The sequence below is a fragment of the Lipotes vexillifer genome, unplaced genomic scaffold (assembly GCF_000442215.2).
Source record: "Lipotes vexillifer unplaced genomic scaffold, Lipotes_vexillifer_v1.1 scaffold471, whole genome shotgun sequence".
Classification (NCBI taxonomy): Eukaryota; Metazoa; Chordata; class Mammalia; order Artiodactyla; family Lipotidae; genus Lipotes; species Lipotes vexillifer.
Genome location: NW_006780162.1, coordinates 123,898 through 131,970, shown reverse-complemented (window position 1 = coordinate 131,970; position 8,073 = coordinate 123,898). Strand labels below are relative to the sequence as shown.

Below are 8,073 nucleotides of genomic sequence, written 5' to 3'. Positions count from 1 at the left end.
GTAGGTCTTTTCCTTCTCTTGTGTTTCCTGCCTAGAGAAGTTCCTTTAGTATTTGTTGTAATGCTGGTTTGGTCGTGCTGAATTCTCTTAACTTTTCCTTGTCTGTTAAGGTTTTAATTTCTCTGTCGAATCTGAATGAGATCCTTTACTGGGTAGAGGAATCTTGGTTGTAGGTTTTTTCCTTTCATCACTTTAAATATGTCCTCCACTCCTTGGAGCAGTTATATAAATGCATCATTAAAGAACTCTCTTAGAGTGATATTCAAAATATTTGTAGATGAAAGTTGAGAATAATGGTTGCATTGAAGGTTTTGGTTAAACAAGTATGGCTTCTACAAACATGAAAATGAGATCTACTTTAAAAAATGAGAAGTAAAATGAGAACAAAAGAAGAACCTTAGCAGGAAAACCTGGACAATGTCAAAAAAGTGTTTAAGCATAAGGTATATTCTTAAATGGAGTTATTTTAAAAAGTTAGAATAGTCCAGCCAAATTACCATGTGAAATTTTTTTTTTTTTTTGTAAGTGAATAATGTTCAACAAAAGAGTTAAATCTCTCTATACTCAGAGGACTAAAGGACAAAATTAGATCTTACAACTGGTGGAACAGGATGTGTTTAAATTTAATCAGTACAAAATCATGGGCAGAAGAGAATGCCTAGAAAAAGAGCAGTGTCTCATCAGCAGCAGCACCCTTGATGCATTTGTTCCTAAACTAAAATAATCTATTTATCCTGTTTTAAAAGCAAAACATTATATGAGTAAATGTTAGAAGTAATCTGTTCTCTAAAAAATCCTATTATACCATGATTTATAACTTACCATTAAATTTTCAAAAATTGTTTATTTTTGAGAAGATTGAGACAGACCTCATTTGGTCCTTTAATATCTAACTACTCTATATAGTTCAAACTAAGAAGAGAATGCCTCCAGCTCTGTCAGAACCATGAGAAAAATCTGCCTCCAATGTGTTTATAATGAGGGTAGAGTGGGAACATTCTTTATTGTTCACTGTATGTCAAACACAAACATCGGGGCTTCCCTGGTGGCGCAGTGGTTGAGAGCCTGCCTGCCGATGCCGGGGACACGGGTTCGTGCCCTGGTCCGGGAAGATCCCACATGCCGCGGAGCGGCTGGGCCCGTGAGCCATGGCCGCTGAGCCTGCGCATCCGGAGCCTGTGCTCTGCGACGGGAGAGGCCACAGCGGTGAGAGGCCCGCGGACCGCAAAAAAAAACAAAACAAAACAAAACAAAACAAAAAAACACAAACATCGATTGGAATTTGAATATTATTTGATGTAAGCTTTTCCTAATTAAATGTAAATTCATGTGAAGGTATATGATTATCACTTTTACTCTTTTATTCCCTTTAAATACTAAGATTCCTTGCTGTAAAACCTTTCTAAGTATAGGCTCTCATGGCTTATCACCATGTTTAGTCAAGAATTGGTGTTGGACCCAGGGCTGAGGCAGGCCCTTGCCTCCCTCCTGCCTCAGTGGATCATGCCCAGGGTGGTGGCAGGGTTGGGGGGTGGTAGAGTTTCCAGGCCAGTTTCAATGCAAGGATCACAACAAACACAGCAGCTGCAGAAGCACTAGGACATTACCTCTCCCATCAGCTTAACAGCCCCCAAGGAGACTGACTGCCTACTTACACAGAAACTAATTGAGACTGAAGCCCTTTGGGGTTTTTGAAGAGGAAGATGAATTGCAGCACAGGATTTAAATTTTGGGAAAATTAAATAACCTGGTAAAATATTCGATATAAGAAATCAATGAAAGCAAGAATCTTCCACAATCTGTAATTGAAAATGTTGGAGGAAAAATTTTTACATTTGGAACTTATAAATTAGGAGTCCATAAAAAAGGTGCCAATCTTAATGTGTTGTGTGTTGCTCCAAGACATGGTGATCAAAGTGACTTTTTCACCTCATTCTATGATGAGTTGAAATTACAGGAAGAAATCAATTTAAGAGCTGTTACAGAGGCATTTGTACCAGTTATCAAACTGTGTTCTGGGATAGGATTGCTATTTTGTTTGCAAGATTAGCACTTGCAGACTATTCCAGAAGACCTGGACTTTAGAGATGATAGTCTGCTTAAAAATTTACATATAAGATGCAGGGTAACCAATGAAATTTTACATTGAGTACCAAACATTGACAGCTTCAGGTTAATCCTGAAAGCTATCAAGCTGTGGGCCAAACACCACAACATCTATTCCAATATATTCATTTTCCTCCGCGGTGTTTCCTGGGCTATGCTAGTAGCATGAACTTGCCAGCTTTATCCAAATGCAATAGCATCAACACTTGTATGTAAATTTTTCTTCATATTTTCTAAATGGTATGTGCTTAGGTTATGTTAAAATAAAATTGATTGAAAAAAAGAAGTCAAGTGACCTAAATTGTCAGCCTTCTAACCCATAACCCACATACGTTCCATTTAGAATGTAGAGTGTAGACTGCCACCATTAATGATTTAGGTGATGTGTTAATACAAAGAGCAGTAACATAGTGACATTAGAAGGAGAAACATGTCATTGAGAGAAAGCACTAATGAGGCTGTTGGCTGAGTCCATGGGAGACAAAGGAAGGAAGAAAAGAAAGAAAATAGTGTAGCTGAGAAGAATAAGAAGTAACAGGAGTCAAGACAGCAACTAAGGTAAGTGGGACTGAAACACCTGGACTCTCTCCTCTGAGCATTATTATCATAAATTACAATAAACATTTTTGAACAAATACATTTCATTTGATAATTATCATGTGATTCCAATCATTTTTGGTTCTGTTTCCTCTCTCTCCTTCAAAGTATTAACAGTGTTAGATTTCTTAATCATCCACTGTTCTAAAACTCACTTCTTCTCATATTATACATTAGAAACTTCTCAACTACTTTTCCTCAGTCCTATTTTCTTTCTCAAGAGTGGTAGCATGGGCATAGAAATAGCGTAACTTTGGGCTTCCCTGGTGGCGCAGTGGCTGCGAGTCTGCCTGCCGATGCAGGGGACACGGGTTCTTGCCCCGGATCTCACATGCCACGGAGCAGTTGGGCCCGTGAGCCATGGCCGGTGAGCCTGTGCGTCTGGAGCCTGTGCTCCACATCGGGAGAGGCCACAACAGTGAGAGGCCCACGTACCTCAAAAAAAAAAAAAAAAAAGAAAAAGAAAAAAAAAAAGAAAGAAAAAAGAAAAAAAGAAAGAGGGTAACTTTTTGCCCAGTTTGGTGCAGCTTTAAGTCAGTCAGTGCCCTCCAAGGCCCCTGACTGAGGAGGACTAAGAACTTATTTGCATCACCCAGGCTAACATGAGTGGCTTTCCACACAATCCACACCCCCTTGTCTCTCCAGTTGAATGACCATGCACACAGCCCATGCACATTGGGAGGAAGATGAACACTTGTCAGGGATCGTCACCCACCCCATATTGTGGTCTCAAGGAGAAAAGATTCCATTTCCTATTGTAATGTAGATCATAGTAGGTTCCAGCTAGAAGTATTAATGTTTGAGATGCCTGAAAACGGGATACGGTCTTTTTCTGTGGAGAGGGCTGGGATTTAAGAGAAGAGAAGGTAGTTGCAAAAAAGAAAAGGTAAAATACATCAGTGAAGATGGCTGGAACCCCTATGATTTTTGATACTGTTAGACACTGGCCTAATAAGGACTATGGGAAAGGGCCCCACTACAGGCATCACAAGGACCTACTGTATAGCACAGGGAACTACATTCAATATCTTGTAATAACCTACAGTGGAAAAGACTATGAAAAAAGAAATATGTGTGTGTTTAACTGAATCACTTAGCTGTACACCTGAAACATTGTAAATAAACTATACTTCAATTAACAAAAAAGGAAAAACATTTTAGACAGGTGTGTGCAGATGGGTCTGAATGGGTTGTCATCCACTGACGGCTTTAGGGAGAAAGTACAAGATGGAGGAAACCAGAGTGGAGGTACACAAGAAGACTATAAACAGCTCGGGAACTCTCATAAAAATTCTTCCTGATTAGGCTGACATGAAAACTTGCTGTTCTTAATGGTAAAGTGATTCCATGATCATTACACACCATTGCTGCAAAAGGAATCTTGGATGGAATACATTTCTTAGGTTTTTTGGGTCTTTTTTTTTTTTTTTTTCAGTACGCGGGCCTCTCACTGCTGTGGCCTCTCCTGTTGCGGAGCACAGGCTCCAGACGAACAGGCTCAGAGGCCATGGCTCATGCGCCCAGCCGCTCCGCGGCATGTGGGATCCGGGGCACGAACTTGTGTCCCCTGTATCGGCAGGCGGACTCTCAACCACTGCGCCACCAGGGAAGCCCATTTCTTAGGTTTTTACACCCCATATATTACCATAGCCTGAAAAGTTATATCAGATATTTGCAATAAGATGTCTAAGTGAAATTTAACTCACTTCCACTGGTTATAGAGGAATTGGATTGATTAGAAATTTTTACAAATGGCCAGGATGATTTTCAATCTATTACAATATTTTGAATCTGTTCCTGTTAATATATATATTTAGCCAATATAATCAAGTCCTAAGCAATTGACTTAAATGTATCTAGTGTTCATTCAAAATCTCAAATACCTGGATAATAGTGTGCTGCAAAGAAAAAATTATTGGTAAAACAGTGTTCTTCTCCTTTCTAAAATTTATCAAATTGTTACAAGTATTACCCAATTTTCATTCATTGAAAGAATTATCCACATCTTAATTTTAAGTAATGCTTCATCTATTTATGAGAAAACTTTCTAATTGAATAGCATGTATTCCTACACTCTCCTTGAGCTATATTTTGATTCAAACTGTGTGCATCAATTTTTATCATAAAATTATTATAACCTGCACTCCTTCTTAAAACATTAAATTAGTATGTCAAAGTAGACTGATCCATTGTTAAAGTATATGAAAAAATATATATGTTTTGTGTTATCTTCTTGAATAGAAATAACTACATCAGAACAGTGACCTCTTATTCTGATATTGGATTATACAAATAAATTCCATCAAAACAAAGAGAAAATTATCCCTTCCCTTTACAGTAGGGCAGCTACTGGGAAGAGTTTTATCAACCTGCCTAATTATGTGCTCATTCCTGAATTCGTCACAGAGGCGGGGGGATGGGACAATGGCATTGACACGTTGATGGAGTGTTTACGAGAAGAATGTCCTATTAAATTAACATCTCCAATAAATAGATTGTGACATTATGCCTGTAGGGATATGAGAGGTAAAGTGGTTGGGCAGCCAAACAATGGCAGTTGTGTTTAGTCAAGTGACTTAATTTTTTCATCTCCAAGCCAATAATCTATCTACACACAGTTCTCCAAGAATGTAAACTGTCAACCACCACTATTAATGACTGAAATAGTGGATTACCTTAAAGAATAAATACTACATTACAAATTAGAAAAAGAAACATTTCACAGAGACAAAGCACTGCTGCTTCAGATAAGCACAGTAAATGCATATTCATCTTGAGACTATTCTCTTTAATAATAGGGAAGAATTCAAATAGAACGCAGAGGTGGAACCAGATAGAAATGGCAGGGAAGAGCAGTACCCAGAGCATGACTGGAATAGAATAAATTGTTCCAGAGAAACTAAGATTAAGAACTCCATGACTACATGAATCTAAATGAGTATATAGTTAACATATTTTATGATAGAATAACAGCTCAATTTTAACTGTAGATAGGATAATTTAAATAGGACAGTAAAAGAGTTACATTTCCTCAGCCATTTAAAGTGCTTTCTGAGTCACCAGGCAGCACAGCACTTTGTATTTCCTAGAGGACAGCACATATACTTGATAGAGGATCTTTCAGTCACGAAGCAATTGGCAAAGTTAATATTCTGGCTTCAGAAAGAGAATCCGGAGATAGTCTTTCAAATTGGATGAGTAGATGGGGCCACCCACTCAGTAATTCATTTGCACCACCCAATTCAGTGATTCTTTTCTCTCTAGTAGATAGATGGAAATGTATAGCTGAGGCCAAAAGCCCTTCTTTTTCTAAACTTTTTTTTTTAATTGAAGTATAGTTGATTCACAATGTTGTGTTAATTTCTGCTGTACAGCAAAGTGATTCAGTTATATGTATACATTTTTTTAAATTCTTTTCCATTATGGTTTATCTCAGGATATTGAATATTGTTCCCTATCCTATACAGTAGGACCTTGTTGTTTATCTACTCCATATGTAATAGTTTGCATCTGCTAACTCCAAACTCCCACTCCATCCCTCCCCCTACCTCCACATCCCTCCCCCTCAGCAACCACAAGTCTGTTCTCTATGTCTGTGAGTCTGTTTCTGTTCTGGAGATAGGTCATTTGTGTCATACTTTATTCCACATATAAGTGATATCATATAGTATTTGTTTTTCTCTTTCTGACTTACTTCACTTAGTATGATAACCTCTAGTTGCATCCATGTTGCTGCAAATGGCATTATTTCATTCTTTTTCATGGCCAAGTAGAAATACCTTCTTTTTAACATCAAAAATATACTGCACATAAAGTGGATTATGCACATTAAATTAGACATTTCTATGCCTCTTAGTTTTAAGACTAGTCTTCTTTTGCTCTATTTGACCTTACATCTCATAGTCACAGCATTGCCATAAGTAGCAAATGGTCCTTCTTTATTTCTATAATCACTGAGGCTATACCATATGCTTTCTAAAGGATGAACATGAAAAGAGTAAAACTAATCATTTAAATTAGTTTTGGGGATACTGTTCTTGGCACAGAATAGACTTTATGAATCTTTTGCAGCTATTTCAACTTACAATGTACCAGCTTCTGTAGGATTAACTCTCAACCTATCCTATATTTTCTTGACCTTGAACACTTATTAACATTTTATGATTCTAGAATAGTACTTACTCCATAATGACCATACTCTTTTATGATCTATTACAATAATAGATTACACAATTATTTTATAGGATAATATATTCAAATCCTCTGAATTTTAAAAACGTCTTTGAGCCAAATGTGAAGAGGTCTAACAAGGTAAAAGAAATGACCTAGTTGCATTTGCTTAAACTCTGACTTGTCTCTACAAAAGAAAAACCTGGCTCAGCAAAATCCATTACTAAGATCAAAGCCTCTACTCCCCAGACTACAAACATCTACCCTTTACCTTCAGGCTGATAAGAGGAATTAGTGTCTTTGTTTCTACAAGTACAGAAATATTCATTACCTCTATTCTAATAATTAACACACAGATATAACACAAATATTACATTTTCTTTCATTTTAAATATAAAATTCCTTTCAAAATAGGCAACAAAGCCTCATAACTATACTTAGCCATTTTATATTATATACTGCTTCTATCATTGAATTTAAGTAATCTCTTTGAAATGATCATAAATCTTAGAAGTCAGATAAGATTATTTTTAGCTTCATGGTTGGATTTCAAGAGAGTGAAATGAAGTAGGTTCTAAGCCGTCTCTGGAGAAAATGGAGCAATACAGCTGTTAATCATGTTTGTGGCAAGCAGAAATGCAAAGCCTCTAAAATAATCAGGAGACTTACATCTAAATGAGCATAGAGATGAAATAGATAGAGGTGCATAAATATTCCAGGGACTTTTTACTATTATATTCATTAAAGTCCCAGCTTAATGCATGCTTTATTGCCCAGAAATTCATTTCATTTGCATTTTAACTGGGTTTTAGTCAAGTTAATCATTTTTCTTCCCTTGCTAAGAAACTATTCAGCAACTACAGCAAAATACTGAAAGAAGAGAAATAAATTGAAATAGTCTTCTTATACTAAAACTTAAATTTGTCATAGTTTACTAAAGAAAAAGGATGTCTATAAGAAGTTCACTAGATCACATTATTTTAACACCAAAAAGTGTGTATTATCAAGTAAGCTCTATTAGATAACAAAAAAAAAAAAATTTTATTTATGCTAAAGATTTAATATCAAGCAACATTCAGTAAAAATCAACATTTTATTTTCACAGGAGTAAAAATTATAAATTAATCACCCATTTAGAAGCAAGCAATTAATTTTCCCAAGAAACTCCAGTATGTAATACCATGCATCATTCAAGCAGTT

The 8,073-nt window shown here is 36.5% G+C and overlaps 1 pseudogene; it reads left to right on the top strand.

Moving 5' to 3' along the window:
- Nucleotides 1-1,431: 1,431 nt before the first annotated feature.
- On the top strand, nucleotides 1,432-2,383 carry LOC103071460 (poly(A) polymerase alpha pseudogene; annotated as a pseudogene).
- The last annotated feature ends 5,690 nt before the right edge of the window (nucleotides 2,384-8,073 follow it).